The sequence below is a fragment of the Girardinichthys multiradiatus genome, chromosome 10 (genome assembly GCF_021462225.1).
Source record: "Girardinichthys multiradiatus isolate DD_20200921_A chromosome 10, DD_fGirMul_XY1, whole genome shotgun sequence".
Classification (NCBI taxonomy): Eukaryota; Metazoa; Chordata; class Actinopteri; order Cyprinodontiformes; family Goodeidae; genus Girardinichthys; species Girardinichthys multiradiatus.
In genome coordinates, this window is record NC_061803.1 from 10,650,001 (window position 1) to 10,668,822 (window position 18,822).

The following is an 18,822-nucleotide window of genomic DNA, read 5'->3' on the forward strand; positions in this document are numbered from 1 at the left end:
CAGAGAAGTGCATCATGTATTTGAATACAGCCTTCTATACTCTGACACCCTTAAATAAAATCCAGTAAAACAAATTACAAAATTATTAGGGAAACTGGTCAGAGTTGACAGCAGTTGTGTATGTAATATTAATCCTGTTAGCCAGGAAGCAAACATGAGCAGCAATGTAATAGTTTAATCAGGATCAGCTCTAGACTGTGCTCGACTAATGGCTATGTTGCCCCAGGTTCTGTCTTGCCTGGTTCTGTGCGTCCTCACTTGGTCAGTCACTTGGTTTCCTCATAAACAATTGATCATGCAGCTCATTCTCCATGACAAACCATCAATTTTCTTCTGTACATTATCACAAATTACTCTAATCTCCACTGAAAACTGTAAAACCTTTGCTTCATAGGGCAACATTAACAGACTTTCCCTGGGGCAATAGAAGCTGCTGCAAAGTTGCACTCCAATTTTCTTAAACCAGAACAAGCTCCATGTTTTCTAGCATAAGTTTGGAGAAAAATTACATCATTAATACAGATATCTATAGATTGAGTTCAAAGCATACAGAAGGGAAAGGTAATTGTAACTAAATTTACACCAGCAATCACCACTGGCGTATGGAAAACCACATGATTGTCTTCAACATGTAGCTTTTGTACAAACATAAGTTTTGTAGTGGATGAGATGATGGTGTTGACCATCCTATTTCTGTCAGCTTGGCTTACTGAACAAGCCAACATCTGCCTTGACCTCTGTCAGCAAGACATAATGGCACTTTGGATCAGTCTCAGACACAGAAAGTATAGAGGAGGCCAGAAAGTGCTTTCCAACAAACGGACAGACGATTTTTGAGGAACAAACAGTGAGCATGCAAAACCTTTTAAAGTTAAAAAAAGGAAAATAAAAATTGTAAACACTATGCTGCTTTTTTGAATAATAGTTTAGTGTTATTTGAAACTAATTTGAAACTTCTTCTTTGTTATTTCTTCACTATTGCAGCTTTTCCACCATGTGAAGCAGTATTTTCTGTTTATTTTTGTTGACATTTAGCTTCAGATTATGATGTTAAATGTTGTACGTAATTGATACTCTGTTAACCCGGCTGTTTCCATGTCAGAGAGAAGGACTAGTGTTTGCCACCAAAGGGCTCTGTTGCCAAAACGACTGTGTGTAAAACTACCACCCCTTACAACAGAATGAACAACAGGGCAACATTCTGCTGCTATGTCTGCTGCTATTTTCAGAAGACAGCAGCTGTCAGGTCTGTTTTGTCATGGCATTACAAAAAAAAAAGACACGTAAAGCGAAAGTTATTTAGCTGTCTGTTGTTCTTTCTGGAGTCAAAACCAAAGAATTTTGTTTAAATCATTCACCACTTCATTTAAAGCAAACTTGGGAGTTGTCTTCCACTGAACTCTGTTTCCCTCAAAAAAGAAGCAAACAAGACTTAACATGACTGAAAGACATTAGCTATTTTTTCAGAATCAAAAGCAAAATCCTTTTTCCCCAATATCAGTCATATACCTGGGTTCAAGGTTGCTACACGATCTGAGAATGTTTGAAATTTGATATTTTCCAGGTCTGCATGAACATATAAGCTAACTTTCTTCCTTCTGTCCTTCCTTGCTTCCTTCTTATCTTCCGTCCTTGCTTCATTGCGCTTGTATGTACTTCTGCCTTTCCTTATTGAGTCTTCGTTCGTTCGTTCGTTCCTTCCTTTGTTTGTTTCTTTGTTTCTTTCTTCCTTCCTCACTTCCTTTCCTTCTATCAGTCTCTGGTTTTTCTTGCCTTTTATTATTGTTGGGTGAGTCCATTTTCAGTATTTACTGAAGTCTTTGTTTCTTTCTTTCTTCCTTCCTTCCTCACTTCCTTTCCTTCTATCAGTCTCTGGTTTTTCTTGCCTTTTATTATTGTTGGGTGAGTCCATTTTCAGTATTTACTGAAGTCTTTGTTTCTTTCTTTCTTCCTTCCTTCCTCACTTCCTTTCCTTCTATCAGTCTCTGGTTTTTCTTGCCTTTTGTTATTGTTGGGTGAGTCCATTTTTGGGACAGTATTTACTGAAGTTAAGAAGAAGCTCTTGGAGCCCGATGCAAATTACATTCTTTGGACATTAGCAGAAAACTCATATCTCAGTCTTTACATAGGAATTAGAGCTCGGGTTCCTACAGGACCCATCACAGACTTTGACTTGGTTTTAAATCCGCAAAGCACAGTTGTAGTAGAATGAACTTGCACCCTGTTTCAGCTCTATGGTTTTAATGTTTAAATAATACACTTAGTCTACTAAACTCCCATTTTAAAGATGCTCTCAAACCATGAGAACTAGAAGGAAAAACAACAAATCTTGTCTTTTGAGAAAAATTCTATTTAAGGAGATGGAACAGCTGACTATGTTGGCAATGGACCTTTTGATGAATGATCTGGTCTTTACAAGGTTCTTAAATTATTTAAAGCTAACCCAAACTGTTTAAAAGTGCACACCATAGATTTGGCCATCTCAGTATTTATTAAACAAAGATGAAAAACTAATACACCTCTCTGGAAACTACATAAATAAAACATAAGCTTAGAATGTAAAGTGGTTGTGTTATTTTTACTATGATTGTGTATCATTTTAGATGACTTTTCTTAATCCTGCCACATAAGTTTGGGAAATTATTAGTTGAATATACATCAAAATGTTTCCATAGACTTTTAAGCTAAAGTTAAGCAAAAATAGGATTGAAAGTAAATGATTTCATGTCTACATTTTGTCAAGATTAGCAAAAATTATTAAATGGTTACAAGGCCTAGAAAATTGTTGAAAAGGAAAAATTTAGTTTCTCAGAGATGTTGGCCTATGGATAAGTATGTCCATATACTGCACAACATATGCAAAGCATGTGGCTAATGCACTGACTCCAGCTGCAGTCCGCGTGTTTTGAAATTTTTGAATGGGCTTGTTCACCCTGAACAGCAAGCTTCTTTAGGGAATGACCATTTGTGGCATACCTACGTTGTGCAGGATATCCATGACTGTCTGCTGGACTACTGCCAAGCCTGAAGACTTCTGCATAATTGCAAAACAACTATCTAAATCAGGGGTCCCCAATTAAAACAGGAGGTCCACTCCCTCCCTCATCCAAACACTTTGGGGTCCAAACATTTTGAATCAAGAGACAAAAATATTTTCTTTCATCTTTATTTAACAGTTAATTAACACTAGGTTTTTTTAAACTACTGATCAATTATTTGTATGTCCATGGAATCATATGCTGAACAGAAAATAGCAATCCAATTTAAGTATCAATATTAAACCCACTTCTAATGGCACAGCCGAGCTGGGTCTGTGCACCTTGGTGTAATTCTGCTCTCCTTGTGCTTTTGGAAGGCATGGGAATTTATTTAACCTTTTCCTTAAGTTGTCCTTCTTTTCCTTCTTAAAGTGTTTCTGCCACAGCTTCCATGCACTCTGTGATCATTTCCCAGTCAGTGAAAGGCTTTTTGTGTTTTCCCAAAATCCACTGTACTCACTCGTATGCTCACTGTTGTGCTGTAAGAGACCATATGCTTCTGTCCATTCATCTTTAAATGTGTGATTTTCATAGTCCACTTTATGTATTTTTGATGAAGCCATCTTCTTTTACTCACTCATCTGTGCAGCACCAGGTCATTGTACTATCAGCAAGTGTGAGCTCCCAAGCTAGTAACTTAGCAACCCATGTTGAAGGACTCGCATAGCTTCTTCTTTGTCAAGAGCCACCACACACAGACGCATCAAGGATTTCACCTCCAATTCTTTCTTGCCTTGTAGTACGTGTGGGCCACTGCGAAGAACACCTGGACTGTTGCACAAAATTCTCCTCTCAGTGGATGTAAATTTTGTATTTAATTTGGAAATCAAGGTCTTTATATAGGCCATATATGTATGTACATAAAGGCACAAAAGGTACTTAATAGAAGATGTGTTACAGAATTTGAACCAGGTGAAGCTAAAGCTATGCCACTTGAGGGGTTCTGGATAGAGCATATTTACAGACAAAGAAAGTTTTTCATCTTAAATGCAAAAACATAGATATTTCTTATACAGTTTTGGCCTAATTACTGCTCTGAGTGGGCTGTTCCTTCTGCAAATGGCATATTTTAGAGTCTGTATAGACCAGTTAACAATTATTATTTTACTAAATTATTTAATGGTTATTTCAATAATCGATTAATCAGCAATTAATTATTGCCGCCCTATGTGTATATATATTCCACTTTCTGAATTTTAACACTGAATAAATCTTTGTACAGAGGACCTCTGATTCAACACAAAAGGCCTCTTAGATGAGACATATTTTGTTTTCTCTCAAATATCATAGACAAAAATACATGTTATATTGAATTTTTTATTTATGTCTGTCACTTTTGTTAAGTTAGCTGCATTCTGATAATTCAGCAGGGAGCTGTTGTGGGTAGAAACATCCTTCCCCTCCTATCCTACAGTAAGCTCTTTACGCCTTGCTGTGAGAGTTTTTGGGATGCTTCCAGGGTTGGCTTAAATTACGGCTAAGCCATTGATGGATTTGAAGCTCTGCTTTGCTTGTTCTGATTGTGAAGCATTTTAATATCTGAATAATAATGAAAGCTGTTGTATAAAAAGTTTAAGTCTCTTATTTATTAAGAAGGGCAAAACATGCAGATTTGGTCCAATGAGAATAGTTTTATTGCGGCACATGAAGGAGTCTGCAACAACACAGAGAGAATCTCAAATAAACTGAGGGCTGGAGCTGCATGAGAATCTAGTGGTCTTGACCCGAAAATTCAAGGATAGCAGCATTGTTTTCACATCGGCAAGAACGTCAACGGCACTGATAGATCAGATCGTCCACAGTGTACAAAGGTCGTTGTAAAACAAACAAAGGATCTTGTTTCAGGCTGTAGGTAGTTACAGTGAGACCTATACAACATGAAACACAAACTGAGCACATGTGTGTGGCCACCAAAGGTTTAGTGGAGGATCTGGTTTCTGAGTGCTTCAATCACCATGATTATTTTAATATCTGAGCATTATGGCCAACAGTCAAAAGACAAACATCAAACTGGTTTCTGGTCTATTTATTTTTGCTTTTTGCAACTTAGAATAAACACGACCAATAAACCCATAAAAATAATGGAGGTAGCACCATGCTGTGGAGAAGATAGATAAAGCTAAAATACAGGGCCAACCTGAAAGAAAAAGTGTGAGAGGAAAATAATTCAGATATTTATTTGTAAAAATTAAACTAACAGTTCATTTGACTTTTTCTACAAACTTTCATTTTACAGATTTAACGCATTTTTTGTTGCCTTTATAGACCTGGAACCCCGGATGAAGGACAGCTGCAGACCTAAAATTCCACTAGGACACAGTAACTTAGAAATAGTTACTAAATTTGTGAGGCAAATAAGAAAAATGGGATTCATGTGAGATGACTAGTTAGAACAGATTAGGATCAACTAAATATAACAGAATTGAAAGAAATAGCAGCATACATAATAACCTTCTGTTCAGCTACATGTCATAAAAATGTAACATGAAAGAGGTGCTGACATTTAATTTGACTGAAGTGTCTTTTTGTACTTCTGGTACCTGCAAAACTTTACAGGTATTACTGTTTGTATTTTACTGCAATAATCTACTTTGAGTAGTTTGAAATGTTCCGAACACAACTCTAATCTTTTAAATGAATGATGATTTGTGGAGCTTACTAGCAAATATGCCTTTGGCTTAAATATATAATTTTATAGTTGTTCTGGCTCCCACTTAAAGAACTAAAACATTAAAACACAATTTTATGGCACAATTACAGAGATTTACACAGCTCTTTTAGATGTCCATTCAGTCAAACATTTTCAACATTTAGAGTACTTTGCAGAGGCACTTAAAATATCCATCAGCTAGTTTTCCTTTGAATCTTTAAAAGGCTGGACCAGTTTTCAAGTCTTGCTTGTAAAGACTTGGCTCTGGTTTCTGGGTCAATAGCCGTCCGTAAAAGTCAAATCAACTATTCCTTTTCTCATTTAGAAGCTAAATGAAGTAAAATGAAAAAAAGACATTCAGAGCATAAACATGTTGTTAGTATACCTCCCTTTTCAGAGCTTAGTTATTACTGTCAAGCATGTCAATCTAGAGTTGATTTGAGTGACTGGGTTTCTCAGTTATTTGTGAAATGACCTCTTAACACTTTGCCTATTGTGGTGGGAACACAACTGTCCAAGAGCTCTCATTCTTGAACCATTTTGTGTCAGGTGCCTTCAAACTTTGATGTTTTGTTGATAACTAACATGCGTTTCCACCAGTTTTGAGAACCAAGCATGCATTCAGCATAAAGTAGCAAGATGGCGGAACTTGATGTGACCTGCAAGTGTTTCTTCTGTGTTTACAGATGTTCCTTACAATGCAAAAAGAGAGCATTCAAATACTGCAGTTTATATGCTAATCAATGTTACGCCGCCATTCTTATTGTCACTATGCACATTTTTCCTCCTCCTCCTCCAGCCAACACCTCCCCCTCACTTCATTTCAAAATATGATTGCAGGACTACATGTGATCGGCTGCCAGAAAAAAAATCAGTTTCTTCCAGCCTCCCAGCATCCCGTCATTGCCGCGGTTTGGAGGTGTTCTCCCCTGCTGGTAGTGTGAACATGGTTACTGGTTTTTTCTTTTTTGGAGAACATGCATTATTCAATTTAGCTTCTAGTGGAGTTCCTTTTTTATCAAAGCCATATCCAGGAAACCATGTGGGTAGAAACTGTGTTGCCAAAAGCCTTGGAGTAAATTACTTGGAGCATTGTCAGTCCTTTGTAGGCAGGATGAGCTCTCTGTAGCCTTGCAATGAGGTCAGTGTGGCCAGTACCTTAACAATTTTTTCTGATGACCAAGATGTACAGATGTGCACAGTCCCCGCATCATGAATGAGCTACCACTGATGCTACCAGGTTCTTCCACACTGCATCCAGAACCCAAAGTATGCTGAACCACCATAACCTCATTATGAAAGTTTTTTGCATGCTCCATGAAGTTTGAGAACCCTTACACTCTTTTTCAAGATGGCGCCGCAGATGGTCGCCTCGGCGTGTTGGTGCGCATTGTTTTGTTTTGTTTTTTGCTTTAAAACGGTCTTCTGTGATGGTATCCGGAGCTCTCTCACCAGAGAAGAACTCATGAACATCAGGGCTACTACACCAGAGGAGTTATTTCCCACTTTTCTGCCTACTGCTCTGGAATTTTTGGACATTCTGGTCAAAGGTGCGCTCACCTTTGTTCACGCGGAAGAGAGGGAAACGGGCTGGGGTGCTGGTACGTCTTCGCCAGCGTGGACTACGAACACCGTTACCTGGAATATTTCTCTCTAACGTGCGCTCACTTCCCAACAAAATTGAGGAACTACAACTGCTGTTGGGGAAAAACAGGGACTTTTATTCATCGGCAGTTTTGTGCTTCATGGAGACGTGGCTGTGTGGATTAATACCGGACTCTGCGCTGCAGCTGGCAGGATTCCAGCTCTACAGAGCGGACAGAGACACGGAACTCTCCGGCAAAGCGAAAGGTGGAGGAATCTGTTTTTACCTCAACAGTGGTTGGTGCAACGACGTGACAGTGATTCAGCAGCACTGTTCTCCAGACCTGGAATCCTTCATCATAAACTGTAAGCCTTTCTATTCCCCCCGTGAGTTCGCTTCGTTCATCCTGGTCGGTGTTTACATCCCGCCGCCAGCTAACGTGCAGGTCGCACAGCGCATGCTCGCCGACCAGATACTGAATGTGGAGCGGACCAACTCGGACTCCTTAGTTATCGTCGTTGGCGACTTTAACAAAGGTAATCTCACCCACGAACTCCCCAAATATAGACAGTTTATAAAATGTCCGACCAGAGAGGACAACATTCTGGATCACTGTTACACCACCATCAGAGACGCTTATCACGCCGTCCCACGTGCTGCACTGGGCCAATCCGATCACATCATGGTCCACCTGATTCCTGCATACAGGCAGAAACTAAAGCTCTGCAAACCTGTTGTGAGGACGACAAGGAAGTGGAGCAGTGAGGCTGTGGAGAATCTCCAGGCGTGTTTAGGCTGTACAGACTGGGATGTGTTCAGGACTACTACCAACAGTCTGGACGAGTACACAGAGGCTGTGACTTCCTACATCAGCTTCTGTGAGGACAGCTGTGTACCATCATGCACCAGGGTGAGTTACAACAACGACAAACCCTGGTTCACAGCTAAACTCAGAAGGTTAAGACTGGATAAGGAAGAGGCCTTCAGGAGTGGGGACAAAGACATATACAGAGAGGCAAAGTACAAGTTTGGCAAGGCAGTGAAAGAGGCCAAACGACTGTACTCTGAGAAGCTCCAAAACCAGTTCTCAGCCAACGACTCTGCATCTGTCTGGAAAGGGCTCAAGCAAATCACCAACTACAAGCCGAAAGCCCCCCACTCCATCAATGACCGACGCCTCGCCAACGACCTGAAGGAGTTCTACTGCCGCTTTGAAAGACAAAGGGACAGTCCTGCAACCATCCCCCACGACGCCCCCCAACAGCTGCAGCCACAATCCACCACCCCCACCTCCCCAACCTCAAGAGGGGCCTTGGCACCTCCAACCCCCACCCTGAAGTTCCCCCCCACCAGCCCCCTACCCACGCCGAGGACGGCTCTTTCCATCCAGGAGAGGGACGTCAACAAACTCTTCAGGAGACAGAACCCCTGGAAAGCTGCTGGTCCGGATTCTGTCTCACCAGCCAGCCTGAAGCACTGCGCTGATCAGCTGTCTCCAGTCTTCACAGACATTTTTAACACCTCACTGGAGACATGTCATGTGCCAGCCTGCTTCAAGTCCTCCACCATCGTCCCTGTTCCCAAGAAGCCAAGGACCACAGGGCTTAATGACTTCAGACCCGTCGCCCTGACCTCTGTGGTGATGAAGTCCTTTGAGCGCCTTGTGCTCTCACACCTAAAAGACATCACCGACCCCCTCCTGGACCCCCTGCAGTTTGCCTACAGAGCCAACAGGTCTGTAGATGATGCAGTCAACCTAGCCCTTCACTTCATCCTCCGGCACCTGGACTTCACAGGAACCTATGCCAGGATCCTGTTTGTGGATTTCAGCTCTGCCTTCAACACCATCGTCCCAGTTCTGCTCCAGGAGAAGCTCTCCCAGCTGAGTGTGCCCGACTCCACCTGCAGGTGGATCACTGACTTCCTGTCTGACAGGAAGCAGCGCGTGAGGCTGGGGAAGCACGTCTCTGACTCCCTGACCATCAGCACCGGTTCCCCCCAAGGCTGTGTTCTCTCTCCTCTGCTCTTCTCCCTGTACACCAACAGCTGCACCTTCAGTCACCAGTCTGTCAAGCTTCTGAAGTTTGTGGACGACACCACCCTGATCGGACTCATCTCTGATGGTGACGAGTCTGCGTACAAATGGGAGGTGGACCATCTGTTGGACTGGTGCAGCCAGAACAACCTTGAGCTCAACGCTCTAAAGACAGTAGAGATGGTTGTGGACTTCAGGCAGAACCCAGCCCCACCTGCCCCCATCACCCTCTGTGACTCCACAATTGACACTGTGGAATCTTTCCGCTTCCTGGGAACCATCATCTCCCAGGATCTCAAGTGGGAGCCAAACATCAGCTCCCTCATCAAGAAAGCCCAGCAGAGGATGTTCTTCCTGCGGCAGCTGAAGAAATTCAACCTGCCAAAGACTATGATGGTGCACTTCTACACAGCCATCATTGAGTCCATCCTCACCTCCTCCATCACCATCTGGTACGCCGCTGCTACAGCCAAGGATAAGGGCAGGCTGCAGCGTGTCATTCGGTCTGCTGAGAAGGTGATTGGCTGCAGTCTACTGTCGCTCCAGGAACTGTACACCTCCAGGACCCTGAAGCGGGCAGGGAAGATTCTGGCTGATCCCTCCCACCCCGGTCACAGACTCTTTGAGACTCTCCCCTCTGGCAGGAGGCTGCGGTCCATCCGGACCAAAACCTCACGCCACAAGAACAGTTTTTTCCCATCTGCCACTAGCCTTGTTAACAAAGCCCGGAAACCACCCTGACACTCTCCCTTTCCCCCACACCCCCCCCTTTTTTGCTGACAGGACACCTGTAACTTGTAACTCTATGCGTTACATTAATGCTCAGCTTGGACTCCTGCTTTACTTGCACTGCCATACTTGCACAATGATCACCTGCACTGTTGTATTGCTCTTGCATCTTATACTGCTCTACTTTTACTCTCACTCACTTAAAACTGTGCACATATATTTATATTATATTGTAGATATGTTTATACTGTTTAATTTGTACTGTATTGCACCGACTACGCCAAAACAAATTCCTTGTATGTCCAAAAACGTACTTGGCAATAAAGCTTTTCTGATTCTGATTCTGATTCTGATTCTCTGCCATGTTTAATGGTTAGTGGAGTGATTTCCTGAGACACACCAGAAGACCTTTACCCAATCGCACTCACTAATGCTCACACATTCATACACCAATACGCATATCGGTAGGCAACTTGAGGTTAAGTGCCTTGCCCAGGGGCACATCGACATATGGCAGGAGGAAGCTGGAATCAAACCCACAACCTTCTGATTCCAAGACGACTAGGCCTTAGTCATAGACAGTGAAGGTTTTCTCAGCTGCATCTGGGGTGGAAGAAAGTGTTGAGTCTTTGTGTCAGGTAAGCCAAAGTCATTACACATGTGAACCTATTCAGGCCTCTTCAGTAGACATGTTTATAACTCAATTTAGAAAGATTCCCGAACTACCTCTGTTGTTGGGACAATTCTTGTCAACAGCCTTCAGGTGATCACACAGATTTTCTTTTGATTTTAGTTCTGGACTCTGGTAAAGTCATTCTAAAATTAAAAGTTTAGTCTAATAAAATAAATCTTTTGTTGATGTTGATGTAAGCTTGGACTCAAGGTGTTGCTGAAAAATGAAATATTTCTTCATCTTCAGCTTTGTGACAGATGGCAGAAGGTTTTGGGTCAATGCTTGCTGGTAGTTGCAACTATTCATAACTTCATCCACCTTGCCAAAACCTTGTTTGTCTATGGGTATGGTTGTGTAGATGTGTTATTTTTGTGCTATACACATCATTTGAAATAATGGCCTAATAGTTCAGGTTTGGTTTCATCAGATCACAACACATTCTTCCATAATGTTTTAGGGCATTTTAGCTAGGCCTGGATGATCTCTTTTCCCAACAAAGAAATTGGTCTTCCAACCCAGCTCCTTTGTCCAGACATATGGAGAAAACAAGAGACTTCTGTCAGATGTAGAATGCAACCAGTACTTGTTTGAGGCTCCCGAAGCTTCCTACATATTTGTTGGCCTCTTGGCAGCTTTCCTGAACAGTCTTTAGTCTAATCTCAGTATAAAACTTTGAGAAATGTTAAATTTTTGTAGTAATTATGTTGTCCCACATGTTCTCAAATTATTGGTGACTGCCTTCCTTGTGTGTTTTCATAATGTTGTCAACCTTATTTAAAAACCTCTTCCTGACTAATACATTTTTACAAGCCTCTCAGCAAATTGTAGCTTTTGTTGAAGAATGCACATAAGCAAATACTAGGGAGACCATGAGAAAGCTGAAGTATGTTTCATGTTCATCAACTTCCCTATAACTAATAGGTGTGAACTCAAGGCAAAATTTTAAATGAAATCCAAGGTTTTTCCCACGTAATGTTAGTTTAAGGGTTTGAACATTTATGCAACACGCTTATTGCAGGTTTTTAATGTTTGTATTTCTTGAAATAGACACCATTTGCTTTTTACTTGACTTTCTAGGATTTATGTTATATCAAAGGTGTAAAAGGTTGAAACTTGGCATTTTACCAGGCGTGTGTAGACTTTCTGGAGCAATTGTAGATTTTATTATTTTTTTTATGTGAATATTATTTATTTAAAGCTGTTCACAAGTATCTTTGTGTTAAGGTGTTATTTAAAATGCAACTTAGAGAAATCAATGTGAATCAAGCAGCCACATAGTAATGAGGACAGCAGCTGTTTGGAAAGTTCAGTGGTTATTTTTGACCCTCTGTATTCAACACCATGGATGGTTTGCCATACAGTATTAAGAGATGTAATGCCATTGCTCGCTGACAGTGGTATATTAGTTATTAGGACATTGGGACATATCCTTCCTAGCTTGCACTACCTTGTCTTGGTAGGTTTAAAAAAACATAAAAAATTCAATGATGTCAAAAAAAAAAGTTTAATGATAGATTGAACAGTGCTCTGTGTAATTTTTGAACTTCGGGACATTGTTTTATAACCTACCCTGCTTTGAACTTCCCACAACTTTAGGTTGACTGGTCCGGTGGGTTTCTTGATCTGAATATTTAAATGTTATTACTTTTTACAAGTATTCTTGTCTTTCAATCACTCTATTCATGGTTTATACAATGTCCAGTATCTCACAAAAGTAAGGACTCTCCTCCCAGTTTTGTAAATATTTTCTAATTTCTTTTAATGGGACAACACTGAAGATATGACACTTTGTTATACAAAGCTTGTATAACTAAATATGCCATCCCCTTAAAATTACTCAGCAGACAGCCATTAACACCTAAACCACTCAAAAGTGAGTACACTCCTAAATGGAAATGTCTAAAAGGGTTGATATTTTGTGTGGCCACCATTATTTTCCAGCACTGCCTTAACTCTCTTGGGAATGGAGTTCAGTAGAGCTTCACAGGTTGCCACTGGAATCCTCTTCCACTCCTCCATGACCACATCACAGAGCTGGTGGATGTTAGAGACCTTGAGCTTCTCCATCTTCCATTTGAGGATGCCTCACAGATGCTCTCTGACCAGTACAGCCCCTTTACTCTCCATTTTTTCAGCAAGGCAGTAGTTGTCTTGGAGGAGTGTTTGGGGTCTTTATCATGTTGCCCTGTGGCCTAGTTTCTGAGGGGAAGGGATCTTTCTGAGTTCAGGATGTCACAGTACATGTTGGCATTCATGGTTCCCTCAATGAACTGTAGCTCCCCATAGCCGGCAGCATTCATGCAGCTCCAAACCATGACTCACCTTTGCACTACTTACCTGGTGGCCAACACACACTTGACATCATCTGAACCAAATAGTTTATCTTGGTCTCATCCAACCACAGAACATTGTTCCAGTAGTCCATGTACTTAGTCTGCTTGTCTTCAGCAAACTGTTTGCAGGCTTTCTTGTGCTTCATCTTTAGAAGAGGCATCCTTGTGGGACGACAGCCATGCAAACCAATTTGATGCAGAGTGTGGCTTATGGTCTGACCACTGACAAGATGATCCCTGACCCCTTCAACCTCTGGAATAATGCTGGCAGCACTCACGTCTCCTTTCAAAATAAAAGTTCTGGGTGTGACACTAAACATGTGCACTTTGGCTGACCATGACAATGCCTGTTCTTGCAACGGGAGGTTCTGAGGACCCGAAATTTCAGCCAGACACAACAGATCAGATTCAAAAGATTAAAAAAAAACTCCAGATGACGTTCAGCAGGAAACCACCAGCGGCAACTCAGGAACCTTCGAGGGCAGACAGACAGGTTAGTGGCTGAGCAGAAATCTGAGGATAGTAGCAAACCCAAAAATAAAGCCACTAACCTTTTCAGGATTTGTAAAGGAATCAGGAAGCTGAATTTCAGCTCCTCAGAGTGTTGGCAGGGCAACAGCTGGAATGTGCCACACAGGCTCTGAGGTTTATTAACCCAGTGGATAGGCAGGATGTGGTGATGGTGGTCATGCACAGAGAAGCAGATTCAGGCAAACACATCCAGGGGTTAGGCAGGGAGAGGTGGTCAGGAGGCAGAAACAAGGTTGATGTCCAGAAAGCAGAAGCTAGTGAAGTATCCAATGTGGGCAAGGCAGAGCAGAGAAATCAGAGAGGCAAAACACGAGATCAGATCAGGCAGGCAGACAAGGAAGAAACGCTGGACACTACTCACACAAAAGCTTTCAAAAATCTGGCGCTGTTTGTCAGTCAGAGAGCTGCTTTTAAAGCCAGGTGTGCAGGTGGAGCAGATGAGGCATGATTAAGAGCTGGTTGGAAAGGAGCAGGTGAAGGCAGCCATCATTATGACTTGAGCAGCAGACAGACAAAGACGGCGCAGACAAACACCCCAGAATCATGACAGTTCTGAGTGGAACCTGTGCTGTTAAACCACTGTTTAGTTGTGGCCACTGTGTTTCAGGGTGTTGACAATCTTCTTACAGCCATCTCTATATAGAGCAATTTAACACACCTGCCTGCTCCCAATTCACACCTGAGACCACTAACGAGTCGCATGACACTAGGGAGGAAAAAAGGCTGATTGGGCACAATTTGGACATTTTTCCTTAGGGGTGTACTCACATTTATTGCCAGTGGTTTAGACTGTGCGTTGAGTTATTTTCAGGGGACTGCAAATTTACACTGTTATACAAGCTGTACACTGACCACTTCACATTGTCCCGTGAAAATATATAATAAAATATTTACAAAAATGTGAGGGGTATACTCACATTTGTGAGGTACTGTATGAGTGTGCTTTTAAAATACAAGTCTGTGAAAACCTCCTCAACTTCTGGGCTTATTGATTGAGTGATTCACTCCTAAGGTGAAATGGACGTTGCTCCTTCTTCACCTGTGGGATTATTAGTCTGTATAAATGTTGGTGTTAGCAGAGACTTTTCTGTTCCATTAAAGATGATTAAGAGAGAATGTCAAAGTTGATCCCTAATTAGATGAGTGGAACCAAGTCTAACTTTTTATAATACATTCAGAAGGGTGCTTAAAGGGGACATATGTTTTTAAATCCTTCTTTTTCACACTTAAATCATTCAGCTGTGGTCTTTATAAAGTAGAACTGCAATGCTTTGGTCTGAATTTCTTGTTATTGGAGCTCCGCAGGCTGCTCTTTTACCCCTGTTCGGAGGTGCGTCTGAGAGCATCTCATTTTGATGCGGTCTCTTTACAGTAAGTGCTAATGAGGCCCGTCCCCCTCCAAGTCGCAGAGCGTTCCACTTTAACTCGTTCGGCCATTCTTGTAGCTTGAAAACAGATACAATTATCTACTAGTGCAGAAATGTTTTATTCCCAAATTAATTGAAAGATGTCAACCACAGAAGACTTGTCTATCCAGCCTTACATTTTCGAGCCAGAGTCTGAAGCTGAGCAAGAGGAGAAGGCACAATGCTACTGCTATTAAAACAATGGCCCACACATCATATCAACACACAATAAATTCATTTCCCCACTGATGTGGGTACATTTCCATGAAAAATAAAATTCAACCAGGCATGTCGAACAGGTTCTGATCCTGGGGGACGGTGTGATGAATTGTCTGGGTTCATACACCCAACAACGGAACCTTTAGACCTATTCACTTGCAGCTTTGGCATACTTGAGCTTAGACTACAAAATCGCAGCGAGACATAAAAATGACATATTCAAGAAATTGGTTAGCTGGAAGTTCATGACCTTGTTTAGCTGTTCTGCAGCAGATACTGTGACATAATAGTTTAAAATGTAATAGGGAATAGAAAAAACTGAACGTATTGAGAAATGTGACCCAAACAGAATATAAATCTATCTACGCAGCACCTGGAGAGACTAAATTTAACTTTTCTGCTCTATTACAGACTCCAAGTACACAACAAAATGTATTTAAAGGCTAAAAAAGTGGGTTTTGCATGATATGTCCCCTTTAAAGGTACTGACAGGACACACCTCCTTTATTTTGTTAGCCCCACAACATAATCAAGTTACGGCAAATATGACCTAGGCAATTACGCTATGAGGCTAACGACGTTTGCACTGCTAACTCTGTTGTCTATTTAATCTAATATTGTATACCAAATGACATTTCAACATGCACAGTTTTATTTCAATTCCGCCTTGGCAAAAATGCATTTTTGTATGTTTTACTTTAATTTAAAACCCTGTTCACTGTTTTTATGCTAAAATATTGTATTCAGTTTTTATGGCAATAGAAAAAAATACACTAAAAGATTTCGGCTGGAGTAAAGGTTTACTTCTGAAAGATTTCTAACATTTATGAAATATATATTTTATAAATCAGGTGAGGGTTTCCAGGGAAGACAATTGTTCATTTTAAGTTGAATCACAGCACCAGTTACTGTGCCTTAAAATATTGACACGTAGTACCTAAAGAATTGAGCTGGTCACAAACATAGGAATAAATATGAAATAGAGCCTTTGAAATAAAACTCAAATATTCTATATGTTCAGTGAGGCATTTCCATTCAGCTACTATTGAACTGATAAAATAATTATGTATATGGGAAATGCAGACAAAGAAAAATGTACAGAGGGTATGAGAGTTTGTGAAGGCCAAGAAATAGATCAGTGATCCTCAGTTCGTCTTCATGGACAATTATACAACACACCTGATGGTTAAAATATCTCCTCAGCATGTCATCAAGTTCTGCTGAAACCCATTAAAGACTGACTTATTTACATTAAATGTGTTGAAGCTGAGAAATGTCTAAAATAAGCAGATGAATGGCCCACAATAACCAGATTTGGGGACCACTGGTATTGATGGTGGCAACATTTACTCTACTCTACTCTACTCTACTCTACTATACTAAAATGTGATTGGTTTTTAAATGTTAATCTAGTATATGACTTTTTATTACTTCAGATAACGTTACAAATCCTCTGACTAGAATTAAGTGGAAGCATATCCTCTAAACCTAGTGCAATACTCTAAATAATAAGGAGTGGGCAATTTGGGATTATGAGGTGTTAACAACATTATTGCAAAAGTACCTCTTTTGTGGTTCAATTAGAAATTCTACATTAACTGGTGCTAACCAATTTCTACTAGCTTTCTTTTAAGAAATAAATATTATACCTTATCATTTTTCAAAATAATTCACAGTAGTTAACATCATCTTTTATATTCTAAATTGAATGTTTAAAAAGATTAATTTATTAAATGTTCATCTTTTAATTTGGCTTAGGCTAAGGGTAATAATTTGACTTCATAACACATAGCAAAGCCATGTTATAGTTATTGATTGTATGTACTGATTCAGTGATTTCAGTCAGGCTTGGATATAAAATGGAAAAAAGGATGTGTGAACATCTCTGCCTAAAAGAATCCAAAAATATTCAAAATTAACTGCTAGGAGTGAAGATCTCAATAAGTCCAGGAAGAAGAGAGGATAGATTTCTAATTATTGTGACCCAAAAATGGAGCCTTGATGAACCCCACATGTGATCTTTGTTTGCTTAACTATTATTGGCAAATAACACAGTTTTTTTACATAAGTAGTTCTTGCACATAAAATAATAAGAACAGCTGTGCTGTGTTGGTAATTCATGCTTGAAATGGACAATGTGGTTTAGAGAATGGATGCGTACAGTTCTTATCTCTGTTCATTATACCTTTTATAACTGCTGTAAAAAGATAGCGCAAGGTTTCTAAATAATGGAGTTTCGACATCTCCAGTTTGAAATTATGGAACATTAAGTGGTAAGAAACACTAAAATATAGCATAAACCTCTTTGACCCTGCACTGTAATTGTTTTTATTCATATTAAATAAAAAAAATTCAAAAAGGATACGTCAGCCTGAATGTTTATCAGACATTGAGAGGGGTTTATATTGTCGTGAGGGAGGATTTCTGGAGAAAAGCTGGTTTATTCCTTTGATGGGAAACAGCTGATTTTCAGCTTAACTGTAATGGAATGATCAAAGCAGTTGGACTGAGTGATGAATTCCCCCAGGAAATACCCCTTTTGCTTTCTTTATCACTCTCTTTTCACTCCTTCCTTTGGCAAAATGTTTTAATTATGTTTTATTCTGCAAGCTGCAAATGGCTACTCAGAGATAAAATGATTCTTTATGTCACCCTTTAAATAATGTCAGATTAGTTGGGTTAAATCACACAAACCACACGTTTCTGGTTTCTTTGTGTGTTGCTGCTGGAAAGATAGCTTATGTTTTGTTTGTTCATTTTATTTGATAGTGTAAATTTAAAGCATCGTTTATACACAGGAAGTGGTTTGAAGTGGTTACAAAAAATTTATTTTCTGCATTAATCAGGCTTAGTTTTGCTATGATTCCCGTTTTCGATCTCCTTTCTCTTCCTTGACAAAAACAGTCTGGAGCCTTGCAAATGACAGCGTCAACAATCATGAAACGTAGACCCTGTTCATCTCTGCATCCTTGAGCAGCTCCTTGTTCATGAATCACTTTTGTCAAAGCAGCTCGAGAATGATCAGAATGACACATGATGAGCTATTTTCCAACCACACTCACAAACACCTATCTGCGGATCATCTGTATATTATTTATCATCCTTCTGCTGCTGGCGTCAGAGACAGCAGCCCATTATCTAATCTAGCTGTAATCTTGGCCCTTGATAAAGAACGTTCAATGTTTTGCCAAACAGTAAAGTACTGCTTTAATAAATGTACATTCACTTGCAAAAACGTTTTCACAATTTTTTAAGCTACAGCCACAGACCTAGGTGTGTTTTATTGTGATTTTATTTGGCAGACTAACACAAAATAGTGATTTTGGTGTGAAAGAAAAATTATGTATTTGTTTTTAGCAATTCAAATCCACATATGTGTTCAGCCTCTTTTCATGTTCACACCCAAAAAAATCTAAAGCAAATTTGGACTTTAGCAGTGACGTAATTAGTAAATAGAGTCTACCAAATTTAATCTCAATATAAATACAGATGTTCTGTGGAGTTTTAAAAGCACACACCGTAAAGCTGGGAGGCTTTGGAAAACAACCAAGTTGGAAGATCACTGGTGGCATTTTGCTAACCTTATTTCCTCAAACAAGAACAGCTGAGAAATTTTATTTGAT

At 40.3% G+C, this 18,822-nt stretch overlaps 1 protein-coding gene and 1 long non-coding RNA gene across 26 annotated transcripts in view; one reads left to right on the forward strand and one right to left on the reverse strand.

Annotated features, from left to right (window-relative positions):
* Nucleotides 1–18,822, forward strand: part of LOC124875148 (calcium-activated potassium channel subunit alpha-1) — a 143,674-nt gene that overhangs the window by 33,530 nt on the left and 91,322 nt on the right. The gene's annotated exons all lie outside the window — the stretch shown is intronic.
* Nucleotides 12,082–14,145, reverse strand: LOC124875151. 2 transcript variants are annotated; one of them, XR_007039983.1, is made up of 3 exons: nt 13,936–14,145; nt 13,595–13,828; nt 12,082–13,516 (listed from the first exon to the last, which is right to left on the reverse strand). It is a non-coding gene; the product is annotated as an uncharacterized LOC124875151 (long non-coding RNA). The 2 variants fall into 2 exon arrangements; XR_007039982.1 differs by lacking the exon at nt 13,936–14,145 and having other exon boundaries at nt 13,595–13,918.